The 23,679-nt window shown below is 38.8% G+C and overlaps 1 long non-coding RNA gene across 3 annotated transcripts in view; it reads left to right on the top strand.

Annotated features, from left to right (window-relative positions):
• Positions 1-23,679, top strand: part of LOC132494916 (uncharacterized) — a 118,164-nt gene that overhangs the window by 47,443 nt on the left and 47,042 nt on the right. For all 3 annotated transcript variants that reach the window (XR_009533181.1, XR_009533179.1, XR_009533180.1), the window contains one exon: positions 15,802-15,930. This is a non-coding gene — a long non-coding RNA (uncharacterized LOC132494916). The remainder of the gene's footprint in view (positions 1-15,801; positions 15,931-23,679) is intronic.

Below are 23,679 nucleotides of genomic sequence, written 5' to 3'. Positions count from 1 at the left end.
GATCATGATGAGCAAGTGGAATTGCAGTTGTTTGGTGTTCCAGGGTTAGATGCTCCTCTTGGACCCAGTAGTAAACCACTAAAATTCAAAGAGGTCCACCAAAATAGTGTCTCTTCTTCATGGGAAAGGGCTCAAGTACAATGTTTAACCCTTACTTTAGAATCACGACCAAACATATTCTCTATACCACAGAACCCTTGAACATTTTTCAAAGTTTCAAAGATATATATACTTTCTACTCTTTTGTCCCAATCTATGTAGTGTTAACAGTCTAATGAACCAATGTGATGTCCTGTAATGAGGAAAATAGCAAGTTTTCTGCTTGATTGTGGCCCAGAGCCTGAAAGGTGATATAATCCTGTGGCAAGAAGGTGAAACTGTGTGTGCTATTGTTCATACCAGATGAAAGCAAACTATTTCTGCTTCATCATTAACAATTATCCTAATAAATGGCCACATGTCCCTTTGCATAATGAAAGGAAGATTCAAGTAGGCACTGCCTCAAGAGTACTCAGATTTCCTTAAACTGTGTCTAAGAACTGATTTGTATCTGGAGACTAGATAATGTTTCTCTTTTCTAGCCCTGAAGGTTTTTTGTTTGTTTGATTCTTTGATAAATAAAGCAAGTAGGACCTTAGTGGGCTGCACTGCTATTTCAGTCCTAGGGACTCCATGACTAGCTAGTCACCTCGAAGAACCTACGGGTCAGACGATTTGGGTTTTCAGACTGACCCTACTACCTTTCAAGTTAGCCACAAATGAATGTTACATGCTGCTACTCAGATCATGCTTCTCTGGGATCCTCTTGTAACTGTAAGCCAAATTCAACTCCAGCTTCCCTCATCATCATCCCTAGTCTAAAGAGAACATATTCCAAAGCACTTTAAAATGTGGTGAACTTCTCTTTGTAGATTTGTTTCTCAAAGCCTTTGTGAAGAGTATCTTCTGGACCCTTTGGAAGGATACAGTTGAGGTGAATGGTTGGGTCAGAAATGATAAATCCACTCCTGCATTCCTATCTCCTGAAATTTTTTAATTTGTTCTTTTACATTTTACCAAAGAGATTTGCATCTCAACTTCATTTTGCATGAGTCACCATTGTGTCCAGATTTAAATCAACTGTGAGCAGAACAAACAGAATTATGCCCAGTTTCTCAAGCTAACAGTTAATCCAGAATCTCTTGTGAAATCTGTAAAATCAGGCCACTCTAAAATTGTGTCCTTCTCTTTTTCATTCAACATTCTTAAAGTCTATTCTAACCCACATTCCATGATTAATCAGCAAAGTTCTTCAATTCCTTTGGTGCTTAAGCCATCTATTCCTGAATTTCACTTTGTAATTGGTCCCTTGAAGCATACTACAATTTGACTCTGATTAAAGATCTGAAGATAGTGCAGGGTGAGAAAAGGGCATAAGAGAACTGGCCTCCTCTTATAAGGTGACTCCCTTCGGTATCTTCAGACAAAGGAGAAACACTCTTGTAAGCAAAAGGAGATACTGCTTCAGCTGGCAAAGGAGGCTTAGTGGAGTTTGAGGGTGGGAGTCCTCTAACTTCTCCAAATTCTATCCTATATAGCATTTCAATTTTAAAGCTGTAACTCTTTTTTTTTTAAATTGATGTGATAGGATTTGCATTTTATTTATTTATTTTTTATTGAAGTATAGTTGACTTACAATATTATGTTAATTTTAGGTGTACAACATAGTGATTCAAAATTTTTATAGATTATGCTCCATTTAAAGTTATTATAAAATATTGGTGAGATTTCCAGTGCTGCACAATATATTCTTGGAGCTTATTTATTTCATACATAGTAGTTTGTACCTCTTAATCCCCTTCCTCTATCTTGCCCCTCCTCCCTTACCTTCGCCACTAGTTTATTCTCTATATGAGTCTGTTTCTGTTTTGTTGTATTCATTCATTTATTTTTTAGATTCTACATATAAGTGATAATATACAGTATTTGTCTTTCTCTGTCTGACTTATTTCACTAAGCATAATACCTGCCAGGTCCATCTATGTGGTTGCAAATTGCTAAATTTCATTCTTTTTTATCACTGAGTAATACTCTATTGTGTGTGTGTGTGCATATATATATAAATATATATACCATATTTTCTTTATCCATTCATCTATTGATGGACACTTAGGTTGCTTCCATATCTTGGCTATAGTAAATAATGCTGCTATGAACACTGGGTGCATGTCTTTTTGAATTAGTGTTTTCACTTTCTTCAGATATATACCAGGAGTAGAATTGCTAGAGCATATGGTAGTTCTGCTTTTAGTTTTTGAGAAATCTCCATATTGTTTTCTATAGTGGCTGAACCAATTTACTTTCCTACCAACAATGTACTAGGCTTCCCTTTTCTCTACATCCTCGCCAACATTTCTGACAGGTGTGAGGTGATACCTCATGGTTTTGATTTACATTTCTCTGATGATTAGCAATGTTGAGCAGCTTTTCAAGTGCCTGTTGACCATGTGTATGTTTTCTTTGGACAAATGTCTATTCAGTTCTTCTGCCCATTTTTTGATCGAGTTGTTAGTTTTTTTGATATTGAGTTGCATGAACGCTTTATATATTTTGGATATTAACCCCTTATTTGTCATATCATTTGCAAATATTTTCTTTCATTCAGTATGCTGTTATTTCATTTTGTCAGTGGTTTCCTTTGCTGTGCAAAAGCCCTTAAATTTAGCTAAGTCCCATTTGTTTATTTATTTATTTATTTATTTTTGCGGTACGCGGGCCTCTCACTGCTCTGGCCTCTCCCGTTGCAGAGCACAGGCTCTGGATGTGCAGGCTCAGCAGCCATGGCTCACGGGCCCAGCTGCTCTGCAGCATGTGGGATCTTCCCAGACTTGGGTACGAACCCACATCTCCTGCATCGGCAGGCGGACTCTCAACCACTGCACCACCAGGGAAGCCCCTTCTGGGAGTTTTATACTTTCCAGTCTTATATTTAGGTCTTTAATCCATTTTGAGTTTATTTTTGTATATGATGTGAGAAAGTCTTCTAATTTTATTATTTTACATGTTGCTGCCCAGTTTTTCCCAGCACCACTTATTGAAGAGACTATCTTTTCCCACCATATATTCTTTCCTTTGTCACAGATTATTGACCATAAGGGCATGGGTTTATTTCTGGTCTCTGTTCCATTGATCTATGTGTCTGTTTTTGTGCCAGTGCCATACTGTTTTGATTACTGTAGCTTTGTAGCATAGTCTAAAGTCAGGGCACATGATACCTCCAGCTTTGTTCTTTTTCCTCAAGATTGTTTTGGCTATTCAGGGTCTTTTGTGGTTCCATATAAATTTTAGGACTATTTCTTCTAGTTCTGTGAAAAGTGTCATGGGTATTTTAATAGGGATTGCATTAAATCTGTAGATTGCTTTGGGTAATATGAACATTTTAACAATATTAATTCTTCCAATTCACAAACATGGGATATCGTTCCATTTCTTGGTATCATCTTCAATTTCCTGCATCAGTGTTTAATAGTTTTCGGCTTATAGGTCTTTCATTTCCTTGGTTAAGTTTATTCCTAGGTATTTTATTCTTTCTGGTGTGATGTTGAATGGGATTGCTTTTTCTTTTTGATAGTTCATTATCAGTGTATAGAATAGCCATAGATTTCTGTATATTAATCTTGTATCCTGCAAATTTACTGAATTCATTTATTAGTTCCAATAGTTTTTTGGTGGAGATGTTAAGGTTTTCTATATATAGTATCATGTCATCTGCAAATAGTGACAGTTTTACTTCTCCCCTTCCAATTTGGATGCTTTTTATTTCTTTTTCTTGTCTGATTCCTGTGGTTGGTTCTTTTAATACTATGTTAAATAGAAGTGGTGAGAGTAGGCATTCTTGTCTTGTTCCTGATTTTAGAGGAAAAGCTTTCAGCTTTTCACCATTGAGTATGATGTTTACTATGGGTTTGTCTTATATGGTCTTAATTATGTTGAGATACGTTCCCTCTGTACCAACTTTGATGAAAGTTTTTATCATGAATGGATGCTGAATTTTGTCAAATGCTTTTTCTGTGTATATTGAAATGATCATGTAATTTGTATCCTTCCTTTTGTTAATGTGGTGTATCACGTTGATTGATTTGCAGATACTGAAGCATCCTTGCATCCCTGGAATAAATCCTGCTTGATCATAGTATATGGTCCTTTTTATATATTGTTGAATTGGGGGGGGGTTTGTTTTTTAAAAAATTTTTAATTTAATTTTACTTATTTTTTTATACAGCTGGTTCTTATTAGTCATCAGTTTTATACACGTCAGTGTATACATGTCAATCCCAATCACCAATTCATCACACCACCATCCCCACCCCCCCATGGCTTTCCCCCCTTGGTGTCCATATGTTTGTTCTCTACATCTGTGTCTCAACTTCTGCCCTGCAAACCGGTTCATCTGTACCATTTTTCTAGGTTCCACATATATGCGTTAATATATGATATTTGTTTTTCTCTTTCTGACTTACTTCACTCTGTATGACAGTCTCTAGATCCATCCGCATCTCAACAAATGACCCAATTTCGTTCCTTTATATGGCTGAGTAATATTCCATTGTATATATGTACCACTTCTTCTTTATCCATTCGTCTGTCGATGGGCATCTAGGCTGCTTCCATGACCTGGCTATTGTAAATAGTGCTGCAATGAACATTGGGGTGCATGAGTCTTTTTGAATTACGGTTTTCTCTGGGTATATGCCCAGTAGTGGGATTGCTGGATCATATGGTAATTCTATTTTTAGTTTTTTAAGGAACCTCCATACTGTTCTCCATAGTGGCTGTATCAATTTACATTCCCACCAACAGTGCAAGAGGGTTCCCTTTTCTCCACACCCTCTCCAGCATTTGTTGTTTGTAGATTTTCTGATGATGCCCATTCTAACTGGTGTGAGGTGATACCTCATTGTAGTTTTGATTTACATTTCTCTAATAATTAGTGATGTTGAGCAGCTTTTCATGTGCTTCGTGGCCATCTGTATGTCTTCTTTGGAGAAATGTCTATTTAGGTCTTCTGCCCATATTTTGATTGGGTTGTTTGTTTTTTTAATATTGAGCTGCATGAGCTGTTTATATATTTTTTCCTTTTTATATATTGTTGAATTTGGTTTGCTAAGATTTGTTGAGGATTTTGCATCTATATTCATCAAAGATATTGGCCTGTAATTTTCTTTTTTTGCTGTGTTTTTGTCTGGTTTTAGTATCAAGATAATGGTGGCCTTGTAGAATGAATTTAGGAGTGTTCCCTCCTCTTCAATTTTTTGGAACAGTTTGAGAAGGATGGGTATTGGGCCTTCTTTATATATTTGGTAGAATTCCCTTGTGAAGCCATCCAGTCTTGGACTTTTGTTTGACGGAATTTTTTGGTTACTGATTCAATTTCACTACTACTGATTGGCCTGTTTTTTATTATCAGATTATCTATTTCTTCCTGATTCTGTCTTTGAAGACTATATTTTTCTAGAAATCTATCCATTTTTTCTAGGTTGTCCAATCTGTTGGCATATAGCTGCTCATAATATTCTCTTATGATTTTTTGTGTCTCTGTGATATCAGTTGTAATTTCTCCTCTTTCATTTCTTATTTTTTTTGTGTCCTTTCTCTTTTTTCCATGATGATCCTGGTAAAGGCTTATGAACTTTGTTTATCTTTTCAAAAAAAAAAGCTCTTGGTTTCTTTGATCTTTTTCTTTTTAATAAATTTATTTATTTATTTATTTATTTATGTCTGTGTTGGGTCTTCATTGCTGCACGCGGGCTTTCTCTAGTTGCGGTGAGCAGGGGCTACTCTTCATTGTGGTGTGCAGGCTTCTCATTGCAGTGCCCCTCTTGCTGTGGAGCACAGGCTCTAGGCATGCAAGCTTCAGTAGTTGTGGCATGTGGGCTCAGTAGTTGTGGCTCGTGGGCTCTAGAGCGCAGGCTCAGTAGTTGTGGCACACAGGCTTAGTAGCTCTGCGGCATGTAGGATCTTCCCCAGACCAGGGATCAAACCTGTGTCCCCTGATTGGCAGGCAGATTCTCAACCACTGTGCCACCCAGGAAGTCCTCTTTGATCTTTTGTATTTTTTTTTGTTGCAATTTTATCTATTTCCTCTCTGATCTTTATTATTTCTGTCCTTCTGCTGACTGTGGGCTTTGTTCTTCTTTTTCTAATTCCTTTAGATGTTAGGTTAGATTGTTTATTTGAGAATTTTCCTGTTTCTTGAGGTAGACCTGTATCACAATAAACTTCCCAGTTGGAACTACTTTTGCTTCATCTCATAGATTTTTGGAAAGTTGTGTTTTTATTTTCATATGTCTTGGAGTATTTTCTGATTTCCTCTTTGATTTTTTCATTGACTCATTGGCTTTTTAGTGGCATGTTATTTATTCTCCACGTGTTTGTGTCTTTCCCATTTTCCTTCCTATAAATGATTTCTGGTTTCATACCATTATGGTTGGGGAAAATGCTTGATATAATTTCTATTCTTTTAAATGTGTTGAGACTTGTTTTATAGGCTATTCTGTAGCTCTGTCTTGTTTTGTAGATCTATCCTAGAGAACGTTCCATGTGTACTTGAAAAGAATGTGTATTTTGCTGTTTTTGGATGGAATGTCTTCAATTTATCTATTAAGTTCAACTGGTCTAATGTGTCGTGTAAGACCACTGTTCCCTTGTTGATTTTCTGTCTGGATGATCTGTAATTGATGTAAAGGGGGTGTCAGTTTCTCCCTTTATGTCTATTTATATTTGCTTTATATATTTAGGTGCTCCTATAATAGGTACATATATGTTAACAAATGTTATATCTTCTTCTGTTGAACCCTTTATCATTATATAATGCCTTACTTTGTCTTTTGTTCTTGTCTTTTGTTGTAAACTCTATTTTGTCTTATATGAGTATTGCTACCCCAGCTTTCTTGTCATTTCCATTTGCATGAAATATCTTTTTCCATCCCTTCACTTTCTGTCTGTGCGTGTCTTTAGCTCTAAAGTGAGTCTCTTTTAAGCAGCATATATATGGGTCTTTTTTTTTTTAATCCAATCTGCCATCCTATGGCTTTTGATTGAAGCATTTAATCCATTGGCATACATTTAAAGTGATTATTGTTGTGCATGTACTTATTGCCATTTTGTCATTTGTTTCCTGGTTGGTTTTGTAGTTCTTCTCTGTTCTCCTCTTCTTTTATTTTCTTCCCTTTTGGCTTGATAATTTTCTTTAGTGGTATGCTTATGTTTCTTTCTCTCTAGTTTTTGTGAATCTATTGTAGGTTTTTGATTTGTGGTTACCATGGGGCTCATATATGTTGACCTAAAACTACATCTACTTGTTATAAACAGATAGTCATTTATGTTCAAACACATTCAAAATATCTATGTCTTTTACTCCTCTCCCCAACATTTTGTGTTTTTGATGTCATATTTTACATCTTCATTCTTATCCCTTAACTGTTTAGTGTAGTTTTAGTTGATTTTACAATTTTTGTCTTTTAATCATTTAACTAGCTTATTTAAGTGGTTGATCAACAGACTTTACTATATATTTGCTTTTACTAGTGGGATTTTTCCTTTCCTAAAAATTCCTACTTTGTGTAGCCTTTTCTTTCCCACTTAGAAAAAAAACTTTAACATTTCTTTTAGGGTTGGTTTAGTATTGATTAACTCTTTACTTTTTTGCTTGTCTGAGAAGTTCTTTATATCTCCTTTAATTCTGAAAGATAACCTTGCAGGATAGAGTATCCTAGGTTGCAGGATATTTTTCCTTTCAACACTTTAAATATATCATACCATTCCCTTCTCGCCTGCAAAGTTTCTGCAGAAAAATCAGCTGACAGACTTATGGGGGTTCCCCTGTATGTGACTCTTTGTTTTTTTTCTTGCTGCTTTCAGAATTCTCTCTTTAACTTCTGCCATTTTAATTATGTCTTGGTGTGGGTCTCTTTGGGTTCATCTGTTTTGGACTCTCTGTGCTTCCTGTATGTGGATATCTGTTTCTGTCTTCAAGTTCAGGAAGTTTTCAGCCATAACTTCAACAAATACATTTTTAATCTTTTTTCTTTCTGTCTTCTCTTTCTGGGACCTCTATAATCCGAATATTAGTACAGTTGCTGTTGTCCTAGAGGCCCCTTAAACTATTCTTATTCTTAAATTTATTTTTCTTTTTGCTTTTCTGCTTGGGTGATTTCCATTATTCTATCTTCCAGACCACTTATGTGTTCTTCTGTATCACCTAGTCTGTTGTTAATTCCTTCTAGTGTGTTTTTCATTTCAGTTATTGTATTCTTTAGCTCTGACTGGTTCTTTCTATTATTTTCTAGTTCCTTGTTAAAATGCTCACTGTGTTCATCTATTCTTTTCCCTAATTCAGTTAGCATTCTTATTACTAATGCTCTGAACTCTTCATCTGATAATTATTTATCTCAGGTTCATTTTTGTTTTTTCAGGGTTCTTTTTCTTGTTCTTTCACTTGAAACAAATTCCTCTCTCTTCTTCTTTTGCTTAACTTTCTCTGTCTCTACGAAAGTAGGTTAAATAGTTACCTATTGTGGTCTTGAAGGGGTGTCCTTGTGTGAGAGCTTTCATATGCAGTCTATGTGTGCCCAGTGGCTTTGGTGGGAGAGCTGAATCTGATGTAAGCTAGGTCACATCTTCCCCCAGGTTGTGCTGGCAGTTATCACCTTGGTGGCAGGTGGGGCTGGAGATGGAAGGGCTAGAGTCAGAGCCAGGTGTGAGCTTCTCCTATGCTCAGTGACCATAACTGCCCCATGGGGGCAGGGACAAGTCCCAAGGTGCTAGAGCAGAAGCCCTGAGGTTGAGGTCTGAGCTGGTTCTGTTCCCTCTAAATGTGAGTTCTCACCTCTCCCAACATGGTCACCTTTGCCCCAGTGGGGAGCAGTGCTGAAGCAAGAGGGGCTGGATCTGGTGCCCTGTGTGGGCTGGGGTGCTCACTGGTGTGAGCCCAGTACACAAGTCAGAGTTCCAGACTGCTCCCAAAATGCTGCCTCTGTGCCAGCAATGGCTTTCCCCACCCTGTTCAGATGCAGTACCAGGTCCAAGTTGACTATGTCCCCATCAAATGCACACTCTCCTTGGCAATGGCAAACTTCACCCTAGTGGGAAGCTGCCCCAGAACAAGAGAGGACAGTGTGGGTGTTCAATGTGGGCCAGAATGTGAACTGGGATGGTCTTGACATACCAATCAAGAGTTTCAGACAGCTCCCAATCTGCTGCCTTTTTGAATGCCAGTAATGGCAGCCACCATCTCATTCAGATGCAGTGTCAGGTCTGAGCTGGCTCCGTACCCCGCAACTGCACACTCTCCTTGGCAGCTACAGCCTTTGTCCTAGTGGGGAGCTGCACTGGAGCTAGAGGACCCAGAGGGGGTGCTTTGCATGGGCTGGGGCACATTCTGGGGCAGTCTCAGGAAACCAACCAGAATTCTGGGAAGTTTCAATCTGTTTCCTCCACCTTGTTTCTGGGAGTAAGCAAGTTTGTGCAGCTCTTTACTAGTGGAGTCTAGGTTTCTTACAGCCCTCCTGTTAGTCCCCCTGGTTTCCAAACCAGCTAAGGGGATTCATCTTCCCAGTGTCAGACCCCAGAGCTAGGGTACTCAATATGTAGTTCAAAGCACTCACTCTTCTAGAAGGATCTCTGAGCCCATGATATCCCTCTCCTCTTCTGTGTCCCCTCCTAGGGATGAAGATCCTGACGCGATCTCTTCTCTTCCCTTCTTACCTGACTCCGTGTGGATCTTTCTTTACAACCTTGGTGATATAAGAGTCTTTCTGCCAGTCTCCAGTTTGTTGTCAGTGAGAATTACTCCACATGTAGATGTATTTTTGATGTGTTCGTAGCAAGGAGGTGAGCTCCACATCCCCCTACTCCACCACCTTGATCTCCTCCAAAGCTGTAACTCTGTCTGGATTAGCACCTTAACGTATGTTCATATAAGACCCCAGTTAAGGAGGTGAATTCAACTGATTTGCAAATCAGCAATCCACAAGAACAAATACTGGTTTTATAGCTATCTCAATCCTAGGGCTATAAGAATTTCTTTTAATAATTCACAGTTTGGGTTTCAGTTCATATTTTTAAATGAGAATCTAGAGATTTCCACTTGTTGATCCTATCAACTGAAGCAGCTAACTTCAGCACACAGCTCTTGAATTCCTCATACCCCTCATATTGTTCTATGGCAACAACAGTTAGGTCCTCCATGGTCTTGTCTTCAATGCCCACCTTAGTCCTAATATTCACAGGCATTCATTTCTTTTTTTAAAATATTTATTTATTTGGCTATGCCGGATCTTAGTTATGGCACACTGGATCTTCGTTGCACCATGCAAGGTCTTCATTGTGGCATGAGGGATCTTTTTAGTTGTGGCATATGGGATCTTTAGTTGTGGCATGCAGGATCTTTTAGTTGTAGCATGCGGGCTCTTAGTTGCAGCATGCGGGATCTAGTTCCCTGACCAGCGATCGAACCTGGGCCCCCTGCATTGGGAGCATGGAATCTTAACCCCTAGACCACCAGGGAAGTCCCCACAGGCACTAATTTCTTTAGCTGTTTCACTATAACAGGCCATGGGCTTCCAGCATCCCATCTATCTTCAAACATAATGAGTCTGGATAACTAGAGTCTCCTCATTTCCCTAAGAATCTGTTGTCTGTAATCAGCTCCTCATACAAGTTTCTGTACACGTCTGGAGTCATAACTGCAAGCTACCAACTCTAGGTAGCTTAAACAGAATGGAATTTGTTGGAAGGATGCCAAATAGCTCACAAAATCTATGGGAAAGTTAAAAACCAAACTCAAGAAACAGAAGCCAAAAGAGGCTGGCAACAGATAACTCAGCCAAGGACCTCTGTTGGAACAGTCTAGTTAGAATGCTGGCAGAACTTGGCCAAGACCCGTTAAAGGAAGAGTCTAGGCAGAATGCTTCCAGTGACACTGCTACCACCAGGCATTCTCTTCTCCTGGGTTATTGACATCACCACTCTCTCTGTAACTAACTTGCTGGTCCCTGTACCTTTGCATCACTCCTGGATTCAATGTCAGAATCTCACTGGGTAAACCTCAGTTATATGCTGATGCCCTTTCTATTTAGAAGGAGGAAGATCTTCCCTTCTTCAGTTTCCATACTGGGAAAAGCATTCATATGCTAGGTAAACAAAACACACACACACACACACACACACACACACATCCAGGCCATCATACTTGGATTTATTTCTGGACTTCCTATTCTATTTTAATGGTTGTTTATTTTGTTGCCACTATGATATTGTTTCAATTTCAGCCATTTTATAATTTCTTTTAAAATCTGATCATTCAAATCCCCTTCCCTCTCAAAAGTTAAAAACTTTTTTTTCTTTGCTCTTCTTAGCTTCATTTTTCTCAATGAATTTCAGAACTCTTTTATCAAGATTCCAAGAATATCTAATTAGAATTCTGATTGGAATTTTATTATATTTATGAATACTTTGAGGGAATAATTTAAAATTTTTACAATGTTGAACCTTCTTATCCAAGAACATGGTATAGCTCTCTATTTAAGCCTTCTTTTAAACTCTTGGTTAGTTATATAGTTGTCTTCATGTAGATTTGGCACATTTCTTAAATTTATGTTTTTGTTTTTAGGGTAAATGGAATTTGCTCCATTTTGTTTTCCGTTAAAAGAGTGTCAAGCCCCTCTTTTTGGCCCAAGCAAAATCTTAACATCTCATAACCTTACTAAGCAAATTAGTTCTATGATTACTCTACTAAGCTATATTAATGATCATTGAGCTAAATTCTTCCTAGGCTTATCCAGCTTCCATTATAGAATTAAATCTTACACTTTGTAGTATAAATTTGAGTTTGAAAGTTAAAAGTAAGGAATGTCCATTTATTCACATAATTTTGGTGTTCTATTGTCAAAATATTCAGAAGATTGTCAAAGGAAATGGAAAAACCAATTGCTCTCTTTGGTAAACATGGTGTGAATCACTCAGAAAAGAGGGACATCCTAACTTGTTCTTTCCACTATGGATGCCAAATCTGAAAAAAGAGAATGGACTACCAGATTGGACAGATAGCAAAATTCTGAGTAAAAGAAATTACATTAACTGTGTGCCTGGTGCAGGTTTTCTTATCCAGTCCCTGCTCAATCTAATACAACCCAGGCTTTAGCCATGACTTAAGGAGTCACTGGAGAGAGTTAAGAAAACATTTGGAAGACCTTTGAAGCCTTCTGAGGACTGGTCAGAGATGACCTTCAGCATCACCCCGTCACTGAGGAACTCCTGCTGCCAATTCATTCTTGGTAACTGAGACATTAGGAACTCTACTCAGTACTCTGTAATGATGGATATGGGAAAAGAATCTAAAAAAGTGTGGATATAGGTATATGTATAACTGATTCACTTTGCTGTACTGCAGAAATTAACACAACATTGTAAATCAACTATACTCCAATAAATTTTTTTTTAAACATATACTTCAAAAAAAAGAAAACGGAATGTTTTTCAGGGGAGTAAATTCAGAAAAAAAAATCAGAATTGGATAAGCTGGAAGACAGTGGCCACTGTACTAGTACTACAGTACCCCCTAGTGGACACAAAGAAACATGGTCTTGTTTATGCTAAGAATGACCCCAGTCTCTTCCACAGGCATTTAAAATCTGGAGGGGCCTTAGTGGTCAAGTAGGTCAACATCCCTAGCTCCAGAAAAGGAAACTGAGGAACAAAAAAGAAATGATTGGCCCAAGTTTACATAGCCAACCCAAGGCTAAAGTCCAAGATTCTTAACTCTCACTTTTCTTCCTTTCTCCTCCCCTTTCTTTCTTCCTTCTTTTTTCAACATGTACCATGCACCTATTATGAAGCAGAGTGCTAAGAATACAAATATAAAAGATATTTAGTCTTTGCCTTCAAGTCTAGTTTTCTTTCAAGCCTACTTCTTTTAACACATTTCAGGGAATGAATTTGCAGAGAATGACCAAACAACCATGTAGGCGAAGGTTCTCAATCATCCACAAATTGACTCACAATGTGATTAACTATTGAGACTGGACTGGAACACACATTTGCAAATGTGGAAAGGGCCCTTGACCAGGTTCAGACCATTTCATGAAGAGAGAAGACTTTACAGATTTATAACTGAATTCTATTGCAAAAAGTGGCAATAGAGCATTGAAGGTTTTATGTGTGCCCAGCACCTAATCCCAAACATTATCATTTGAGTGCACTCCACTGAGCAAATCTTTATTGAGGACCTACGTGCAAGGCATGTACTAAACACCAGGTTTAGTATGGTAAAGAAAACAGATGTGGTCCTATGGTTTCTGCTCTCATAAAGCTTACAGTCTCCTATATGTGTGTGTGTGTAATTCTCTAAATCCCAGGAAAACTGTTTTCCCCGTTTCACTTTGGGAAGTCTTATTTTGATATTATGGAAATGAGGTAGTATGCAAACATTTTCTAAAATTACTCTGCCCCCACCATAAGGGAAATAAATAATAAAGATTTAGGAACAGATAGGACTGGAATTGAATCCCAGTCCCACCATTTACAAGCTATTAGACAAACCGATTCACTTCTCTAAGCCCCAGTTGCTTCTATAAAATGAAAATAATATTTATTCTTTGGGAGAGATGATGTTTTATCATTATCCTTATTAATTCCTAAACAGAGACATTATTTCTTGAGTCAAAAGCATGAATTATATATTCTTTTTCCTAAAGTTCAGATAAATTATCAAAAGGGAAGCATTAATATTGTTCACTCAGTTTCACAAAGAATGTCATTTTCCAGGATTAATACAGGAAAATATTCATGGCCATTGACATTTTAATTTAAAAAAAAGTCAGGTAAAATCCTCTAACAATGGCTGCTATTACAAAAGCATTTCTTAATTTTTTAAAATTTATTTATTTTGTTTTATTTATTTTTGGCTGCATTGGGTCTTTATTGCTGTGCACGGGTTTTCCCTAGCTGCGGCAGGCACGCGGGCCTCTCATTGTGGTGGCTTCTCTTTTTTTTTTTTAAATACTGGCTTATACCTTTTTTTTTTTTTTGATGTTGGGGGTAGGAGTTTATTAATTAATTTATTTATTTTTGCTGTGTTGGGCCTTTGTTTCTGTGCGAGGGCTTTCTCTAGTTGTGGCAAGTGGGAGCCACTCTTCATCGCATGCGCGGGCCTCTCACTATCGCGGCCTTTCTTGTTGCGGAGCACAGGCTCCAGACACGCAGGCTCAGTAGTTGTGGCTCACGGCCTAGTTGCTCCGCGGCATGTGGGATCCTCCCAGCGCAGGGCTCGAACCCGTGTCCCCTGCATTAGCAGGCAGATTCTCAACCACTGCGCCACCAGGGAAGCCCCGTGGTTACTTCTCTTGTTGCGGAACACGGGCCCTAGGCGCACGGGCTTCAGTAGTTGTGGCTCTCGAGCTCTAGAGCGCAGGCTCGGTAGTTGTGGTGCACTGGCTTAGTTGCTCCGTGGCATGTGAGATACTCTGGGACCTGGGCTCAAACCCGTGTCCCCTGCCTTAGCAGGCAGATTCTTAACCACTGTGCCACCAGGAAAGCCCCTGCAAAAGCATTTCTAAAGGCTGTTTTCTTCCATAGGTGAACATGGCCTTGATCCACAGAAACAAAGCCTGTTATTTCAGTTATGATGAATAAACCTGGTATGACCATTGTTTAAAGGATTTTTTAGTATATTGTATCTTAACTTACCACTCCACCTATTTAATGGTTTGTCAAAAGCAAGAATCATGTTTTACTTTCACTATCCTCCCTGCCCAATGGTACCTTGCATAGATTTAGAGCATGCTAAATGTGTGCTAAGTAAAAAGACTATATCTTATTATTTGCTATTTGATAAGTAAGCTGAGAGAGAAAATCTGGCCTAAGTTATAGGTACACTTACTTTGTCATACCTGCAAGTAGCAATTATCAAACAAATTCCATTCCTATAACATTCCTTCTAGAGGAATGGAGGACTGGTATGTTTGCACATGCCATGCATGCAGCAGGCCAACTTCCTTTCCCTGATATAATATTTCCTAAAGCTTGCTCCACACAGCACTGGTCCTATGAAAAGCCCAGGGTTTCAAGATCCAATAAGTTTGGGAAACTTTGCCCAGCACTTTCCTCTCTTGCAAGTTCACAGTGCACACTGGTAAACTAAAGACTATTAGAAGTCCTGGCTGTAATAAAGAAAACTGTTTAAAATGGTTTTACCTAGCATTCCCCAAATTTATTTGACCAATGTTTCACCTATAAACATTCTGCAGAACTAAGAGCTTCTGTGGAACACACTGACTTCAGAAAACTGCCCGAGTCTTCAAAGGACCTCTTTATCTTGTTAACACACACACACACACACACACACACACACGCACGCACGCACGCACACACGCGCCTGCCATTTCATCTCCAATCTTGCAGGACTGAGAATATGAGCATTTCCAGCAACATCTTAACTATGGAAAAATTACACCACTTCAGAGGTCCCAGAAAGTTAACACAATTTAACTTTATTTATGTAAGAAGAGTTCAATTTGAATACAGGAAATGGCTCCGCAGGAATGCCTGTCATAAACACCGGTAACAGATACCCAAATTCTGTTTTGTATCTGGGAAGGACGGAGAGAGAGGGGGGAAAAACACAAAATTATCGCCACCAAATCTCCTTGATGTTTCTTACAGTTTTCTACAAATCAGTATATGGTGTCCATTTTCCCATAACCCCGTCCTGGGACTTCCAGTTTATTTTTCCAGTTTATGAGTGTTTCTCATTCTCTTCTCTAGATGGCAGCACAGATGAAAAAATGCCAGAAAACCTCAGAGCAGTCTGGCCTCAACCACCGCAAACAGCTCTCAACAGCCTGCCCCCAGCTCACCCTTCCTTTTCATAAAAAAATAAACACAGAACCTGAGGTATGATGGTTGACATTTAATTTTTTCAAATAGATTTAATCAGGTATATGAGGATGGAAAGAATTAATGACAAAGTGATATCAGTGAGTGAGGAAACTCACTACTTAGCAGCGTCTCTCTCATGCTAGTTGTGTTTTCTGTATCTTAATGTTATCAATGTGCAGGTCATGCATCCTGCCATATAAACTTATAAGCATCATTACACTGGGTATGTGAAACAGCCAAACTCCAAGCCACTTGGTTTGCTACAAGTATTGGATTCATTTAAGATACATAATGCTATTTTACTGATTCTTTTGTCAACCGATGCTTTGAATGTGCTGTAAAGTGATTTCCATGTCACCAGACGCTGCACAAGCTTAGAGCTTAGGAAGTTAGCATGAAGGGAACACTGCATTAAAAGCTGAAAGTTACAGTTACTTTAATAAGGCAAGAAAAAAAGAAGTGGAATGGACTTAGAAGATCTTTATATCAAAGCCCCACTAGGATTTTCTTAAAACCTCCCGTGTCCTGGGGTCATTGAATCTCTTGATTAAACAATAAAATGGGGTCTACCAGCAAGATGTTCACTAAAAAATCTGCTGACAGAGAGAATGTAAGGAAGATGAAGCCCTCAACTTGTGGCATTTCAAGGGTTCAGTACTCCTCCAAAGAACACTAAATTGTTCATGTGTAGTGAACTGGACAGACACTAAAATGCGACCTGTGCCTTTTAAACAAACAAAAAAACTCACCATGTAGAGTGAAAATAAATATAGTGTGTAAATAAACCAACCTGAGGCCAAGAGTGCATTGTGGTTCATATTTAAGAAAAAATCGATTTGCAATGATCAGTTTCCTTTATAAATTTTCACTTTCTCCTTTTGGTTTTTCCAAATATTGACATATTTTATTATTCAATATCAACAATTACATTTTTTTTGGAATTGTTGAATTTTATTTTATTTATTTTTTTATACAGCAGGTTCTTATTAGTTATCCATTTTATATATATTACTGTATTTATGTCTTTTCTGGGTTCCACATATATGCGTTAATATACAATATTTGTTTTTCTCTTTCTGATTTACTTCAATCTGTATGATAGTCTCTAGATCCATCCAAGTCTCTACAAATGACCCAGTTTTGTTCCTTTTTATGGCTGAGTAATATTCCATTGTATATATGTACCACTTCTTGTTTATCCATTCATCTGTCAATGGGCATTTAGGTTGCTTCCATGACCTGGCTATTGTAAATACTGCTGCAATGAACATTGGGGTGAATGTGTCTTTTTTTTTTTTTTTTTGTGGTACGCAGGCCTCTTACTGTTGCAGCCTCTCCCGTTGCGGAGCACAGGCTCCGGACGCGCAGGCTCAGCGGCCATGGCTCACGGGCCGAGCCATTCCGTGGCATGTGGGATCTTCCCGGACCGGGGCACGAACCCGTGTCCCCTGCATCGGCAGGTGGACTCCCAACCACTGGCACCACCAGGGAAGCCCGAATGTGTCTTTTTTTTTTTTTTTTTGCGGTATGCGGGCCTCTCACTGTTGTGGCCTCTCCCGTTGCGGAGCACAGGCTCCGGACGCGCAGGCCCAGCGGCCATGGCTCACGGGCCCAGCCGCTCCACGGCACATGGGATCCTCCCAGACCGGGGCACGAACCCGTATCCCCTGCATCGGCAGGCGGACTCTTAACCACTGCGCCACCAGGGAGGCCCCCGAATGTGTCTTTTTGAATTATGGTTTTCTCTGGGTATATGCCCAGTAGTGGGATTGCTGGATCATATGGTAATTCTATTTTTAGTTTTTTAAGGAACCTCCATACTGTTCTCCATAGTGGCTGTATCAATTTACTTTCCCACCAGAAGTGCAAGAGGGTTCCCTTTTCTCCACACCCTCTCCAGCATTTGTTGTTTGCAGATTTTCTGATGATGCCTATTCTAACTGGTGTGAGGTAATACCTCACTGTAGTGTTGATTTGCATTTCTCTAATAATTAGTGATGTTGAGCAGCTTTTCATGTGCTTCGTGGCCATCTGTATGTCTTCTTTGGAGAAATGTCTATTTAGGTCTTCTGCCCATATTTTGATTGGGTTGTTTGTTTTTTTAATATTGAGCTGCATGAGCTGTTTATATATTTTAGAGATTAATCCTTTGTTGATTCGTTTGCAAATATTTTCTCCCATTCTGAGGGTTGTCTTTTCATCTTGTTTGTACTTTCCTTTGCTTTGCAAAAACTTTTAAGTTTCATTAGGTCCCATTTGTTTATTTTTGTTTTAATTTCCATTACTCTAGGAGGTGAATCAAAAAAGATCTTGCTGTGATTTATGTCAAAGATTGTTCTTCCTATGTTTTCCTCTAAGAGTTTTATAGTGTCTGGTTTTTAATCCATTTTGAGTTTATTTTTGTGTATGGTGTTAGGGAGTGTTCTAATTTCATTCTTTTACATGTAGCTGTCCAGTTTTCCCTGCACCACTTATTGAAGAGGCTGTCTTTCCTCCACTGTATACTCTTGCCGCCTTTGTCGTAAATTAGGTGACGATAGGTGCATGGGTTTATCTCTGGGCTTTCTGTCCTGTACTATTGATCTATATTTCTGGTTTTGTGCCAGTACCATACTATCTTGATTACTGTGGTTTGTAGTATAGTCTGAAGTCCGGGAGCCTGATTCCTCCAGCTCCGTTTTTCTTTCTCAAGGTTGCTTTGGCTATTCGGGGTCTTTTGTGTTTCCATAAAAATGTAAAATTTTTTGTTCTAATTCTGTGAAGAATGCCATTGGTAATTTGATAGGGATTGCATTGAATCTGTAGAATGCTTTGGGTAGTATAGTCATTTTCACAAAATTGATTCTTCCAATCCAGGAACATGGTATATTTCTCCATCTGTTTGTGTCATCTTTGATTTCTTTCATCAGTGCTTTATAGTTTATTGAGTACAGGTCTTTTGCTTTCTTAAGTAGGTTTATTCCTAGGTATTTTATTCTTTTTTTGTGATGGTAAATGGGATTGTTTCCTTAATTTCTCTTTCTGATCTTTTGTTGTTAGTGTATAGGAATGCAAGAGATTTCTGTGCATTGATTTTGTATCCTGCAACATTACCAAATTCATTTATTAGCTCTAGTAGTTTCCTGGTGGCATCTTTAGGATTCTCTATGTATAGTATCATGTCATCTGCAAACAGTGACAGGTTTACTTCTTCTTTTCCAGTTTGGATTCTTTTATTTCTTTTTCTTCTCTGATCACCATGACTAGGACTTCCAAAACTATGTTGAATAATAGTGGTGAGGGTGGACATCCTTGTCTTGTTCCTGATCTTAGAGGAAATGCTTTCAGTTTTTCACCATTGAGAATGATATTTGCTGTGGGTTTGTCATACCTGGCCTTTATTATGTTGAGGTAGGTTCCCTCTATGCCCACTTTCTGGAGAGTTTGTATCATTTTGAATTGAATTTTGAATTTGAATTTTGTCAAAAGCTCTTTCTGCATCTATTGAGATGATCATATGGTTTATATTCTTCAATTTGTTAATATGGTGTATCACATTGATTGATTTGCGTATATTGAAGAATCCTTGCATCCCTGGGATAAATCCCACTTGATGATTTTGTATGATCCTTTTAATGTGTTGTTGGATTCTGTTTGCTAGTATTTTGTTGAGGATTTTTGCATCTATATTCATCAGTGATATTGGTCTGTAATTTTCTATTTTTTGTAGTATCAGGTATTAGGGTGGTTTTGGTATCAGGGTGATGGTGGCCTCATAGAATGAGTTTGGCAGTGTTCCTTCCTCTGCAATTTTTGTTAGAGTTTGAGAAGGATGGGTGTTAGCTCTTCTCTAAATGTTTGATAGAATTCACCTGTGAAGCCATCTGGTCCTGGACTTTTGTTTGTTGGAAGATTTTAATCACAGTTTCAATTTCATCACTTGTGATTGGTGTGTTCATATTTTCTGTTTCTTCCTGGTTCAGTCTTGGAACGTTATACCGAAGAATTTGTCCATTTCTTCCAGGTTGTCCATTTTATTGGCATAGAGTTGCTTGTAGTAGTCTCTTAGGATGCTATGTATTTCTGCAGTGTCTGTGGTAACTTCTTTTTCATTTCTAATTTTATTGATCTGAGTCCTCTCCCTCTTTTTCTTGATGAGTCTGGCTAATTGTTCATCAATTTTGTTTATCTTCTCAAAGAACCAGCTTTTAGTTTTATTGATCTTTGCTATTGTCTTCTTTGTTTCTATTTCATTTATTTCTTCTCTGATCTTTATGATTTCTTTCCTTCTACTAACTTTGGGTTTTGTTTGTTCTTCTTTCTCTATTTCCTTTAGGTGTAAGGTTAGATTGTTTATTTGAAATTTTTCTTGTTTCTTGAGGTAGGCTTGTATTGCTATAAACTTCCTTCTTAGAACTGCTTTTGCTGCATCCCAGGTTTTGGATCGTCGTGTTTTCATTGTAATTTGTCTCTAGGTATTTTTTGTTTTCCTCTTTGATTTCTTCAGTGATCTCTTGGCTATTTAGTAACCTATTGTTTAGCCTCCATGTGTTTGTGTTTTTTATGTTTTTTTCCTTGTAATTGATTTCTAATCTCATAGCATTGTGGTCAGAAAAGATGCTTGATATGATTTCAATTTTCTTAAATTTACTGAGGCTTGATCTGTGACCCAAGATGTGATCTATCCTGGAGAATGTTCCATGTGCACTTGAGAAGAAAGTGTGATCTGCTGTTTTTGGATGGAATGTCCTATAAATATCAATTAAATCTATCTGGTCTATTGTGTCATTTAAAGCTTGTGTTTCCTTATTAATTTTCTTTTGGATGATCTGTCCATTGGTGTAAGTGAGGTGTTAAAGTCCCCCACTATTATTGTGTTACTGTCGATTTCCTCCTTTATAGCTATTAGCAGTTGCCTTATGTATTGAGGTGTTCCTATGTTGGGTGCATATATATTTATAATTGTTATATCTTCTTCTTGGATTGATCCCTTGATCATTATGTAATGTCCTTCCTTGTCCCTTGTAACATTCTTTATTTTAAAGTCTATTTTATCTGATAAGAATATTGCTACTCCAGCTTTCTTTTGAATTCCATTTTGCATGGAATATCTTTTTCCATCCCCTCACATTCAGTCTTATGTGTCCCTAGGTCTGAAGTGGGTCTCTTGTAGACAGCATATATATGGGTCTTGTTTTTGTATCCATTCAGCGAGCCTGTGTCTTTTGGCTGGAGAATTTAATCCATTCACATTTAAGGTAATTATTCATATGTATGTTCCTATTACCATTTTCTTAATTGTTATGTGTTTGTTTTTGTAGGTCCTTTTCTACTCTTGTGTTTCCCACTTAGAGAAGTTCCTTTAGCATTTGCTGAAGAGCTGGTTTGGTGGTGCTGAATTCTCTTAGCTTTTGCTTGTCTGTAAAGCTTTTGATTTCTTCATCGAATCTGAATGAGATCCTTGCCGGGTAGAGTAACCTTGGTTGTAGGTTTTTCCCTTTCATCACTTTAAATATATCATGCCACTCCCTTCTTTAACCTTATGGGAGTTCCCTTGTATGTTATTTGTTGTTTTTCCCTTGTTGCTTTCAATAATTTTTCTTTTTCTTTAGTTTTTCTCAGTTTGATTACTATGTGTCTCGCCATGTTTCTCCTTGGGTTTATCCTGCCTGGGACTCTCTGCGCTTCCTGGACTTGGGTGGCTATTTTCTTTCCCATGTTAGGGAAGTTTTTGACTATAATCTCTTCAGATATTTTCTCGGGTCCTTTCTCTCTCTCTTCTCCTTCTGGGACCCCTATAATGCGAATGTTGTTGCATTTAATGTTGTCCCAGAGGTCTCTTAGGCTGTCTTCATTTCTTTTCATTCTTTTTTCTTTATTGTGTTCCACAGCTGTGAATTCCACCATTCTGTCTTCCAGGTCACTTACCCGTTCTTCTGCCTCCGTTATTCTGCTATTGATTCCTTCTAGTGTATTTTTCATTTCAGTTATTGTATTGTTCATCTTTGTTTGTTTGTTCTTTGATTCTTCTAGGTGTTTGTTCTTTAGTTCTTCTAGGTCTTTGTTAAACATTTCTTGCAGCTTCTCGATCTTTGCCTCCATTCTTTTTCCAAAGTCCTTGATCATCTTCAGTATCATTATTCTGAATTCTCTTTCTGGAATGTTTCTTATCTCCACTTCATTTAGTTGTTTTTCTGGGGTTTTATCTTGTTCCTTCATCTGGTACATAGCCCTCTGCCTTTTCATCTTGTCTATCTTTCTGTGAATGTGGTTTTTCTTCCACAGGCTGCAGGATTGTAGTTCTTCCTGCTTCTGCTGTCTGCCCTCTGGTGGGTGAGGCTATCTAAGAGGCTTGTGCAAGTTTCCTGATGGGAGGGACTGGTGGTGGGTAGAGCTGGCTGTTGCTCTGGTGGGCAGAGCTCAGTAAAACTTTAATTCGATTGTCTGCTGATGGGTGGGGCTGGGTTCCCTCCCTGTTGGTTGTTTGGCCTGAGGCAACCCAACACTAGAGCCTGCAGGCTCTTTGGTGGGACTAATGTCGGACCCTGGGAGGGCTCACACCAAGGAGTACTTCCCAGAACTTCTGCTGCCAGTGTCCTTGTCCTCATGGTGAGCCACAGCCACCCCCTGACTCTGCAGGAGACCCTCCAACCCTAGCAGGTAGGTCTGGTTCAGTCTCCTTTGGGGTCACTGCTCCTTCCCCTGGGTCCCAATGCACACACTACTTTGTGTGTGCCCTCCAAGAGTGAAGTCTCTGTTTCCCCCAGTCCTGTCAAAGTCCTGCAATCAAATCCCGTTAGGTTTCATAATCTGATTCTCTAGGAACTCCTCTTCCCATTGCTGGACCCTCAGGTTGGGAAGCCTGACGTGGGACTCAGAACCTTCACTGCAGTGGGTGGACTTCTGTGGTATAAGTGTTCTCCAGTTTCTGAGTTACCCACCCAGCAGTTATGAGATTTGATTTTATTGTGATTACACCCCTCCTACCTTCTCATTGTGGCTTCTCCTTTGTCTTTGGATGCGGGGTATCTTTTTTGGTGAGTTCCAGTGTCTTCCTGTCGATTATTGTTCAGCAGTTGTGATTCTGGTGCTCTCACAAGAGGGAGTGAGTGCACATCCTTCTACTCCACCATCCTGAACAAATCTTTTTTTTTTTTTTTTAATGAAAGCAATCATTCAAGGAAATTACTCTAAACACTACATCTTTCCTTGAAGGAGTACTCTTTGATACTCCTTGGGTTGAAATCAGTTAATGCTATGTTGAGTCATGCTATCTGGTTTTCCCAAAACATCTCCTGGTGCTCTAAGGTTACTGAATGCTTTTTCCTGGGCTCTAAGTTTAGAAACAAAACCAAGCCCTAAAATGAACAGGCATAGAGGCACTGAGATAGTGCAGAATATGAGGGAGTGAAGAAAGCTGGGATGTTGAGTATCAACCAGCCACCGGCTTACATAGGCCACAAGGGTCATACCATCCCACACCATCCAGAACTACCAACCAGCAGCCCTCAACTCTAGCCTTTTTCTGGAGTCAAGACCCAACTCATTCCTTCCATACACCCATGAATCTTGGAGGTGTGACACACCCAGGACAAAGCTGAATCCCGAGAGGTCTGACCTATTAATTCTCCTGCATCAATGCAGCTGCCAAACCACCATCCCTCAGATGCCTGATATCCCTGATGTGTGCCCAAGAGAGAGCCCCTTTCAATGAGTTATCCTCTTAGGAACGCTCATCCTTATACCTGACTCAGTGTTCCACTCCTCCCTTTTCTCCTTCATTTT

This window comes from Mesoplodon densirostris, chromosome 8 (assembly GCF_025265405.1).
Source record: "Mesoplodon densirostris isolate mMesDen1 chromosome 8, mMesDen1 primary haplotype, whole genome shotgun sequence".
Classification (NCBI taxonomy): domain Eukaryota; kingdom Metazoa; phylum Chordata; class Mammalia; order Artiodactyla; family Ziphiidae; genus Mesoplodon; species Mesoplodon densirostris.
This window is presented reverse-complemented; position numbering and strand designations above follow the sequence as displayed.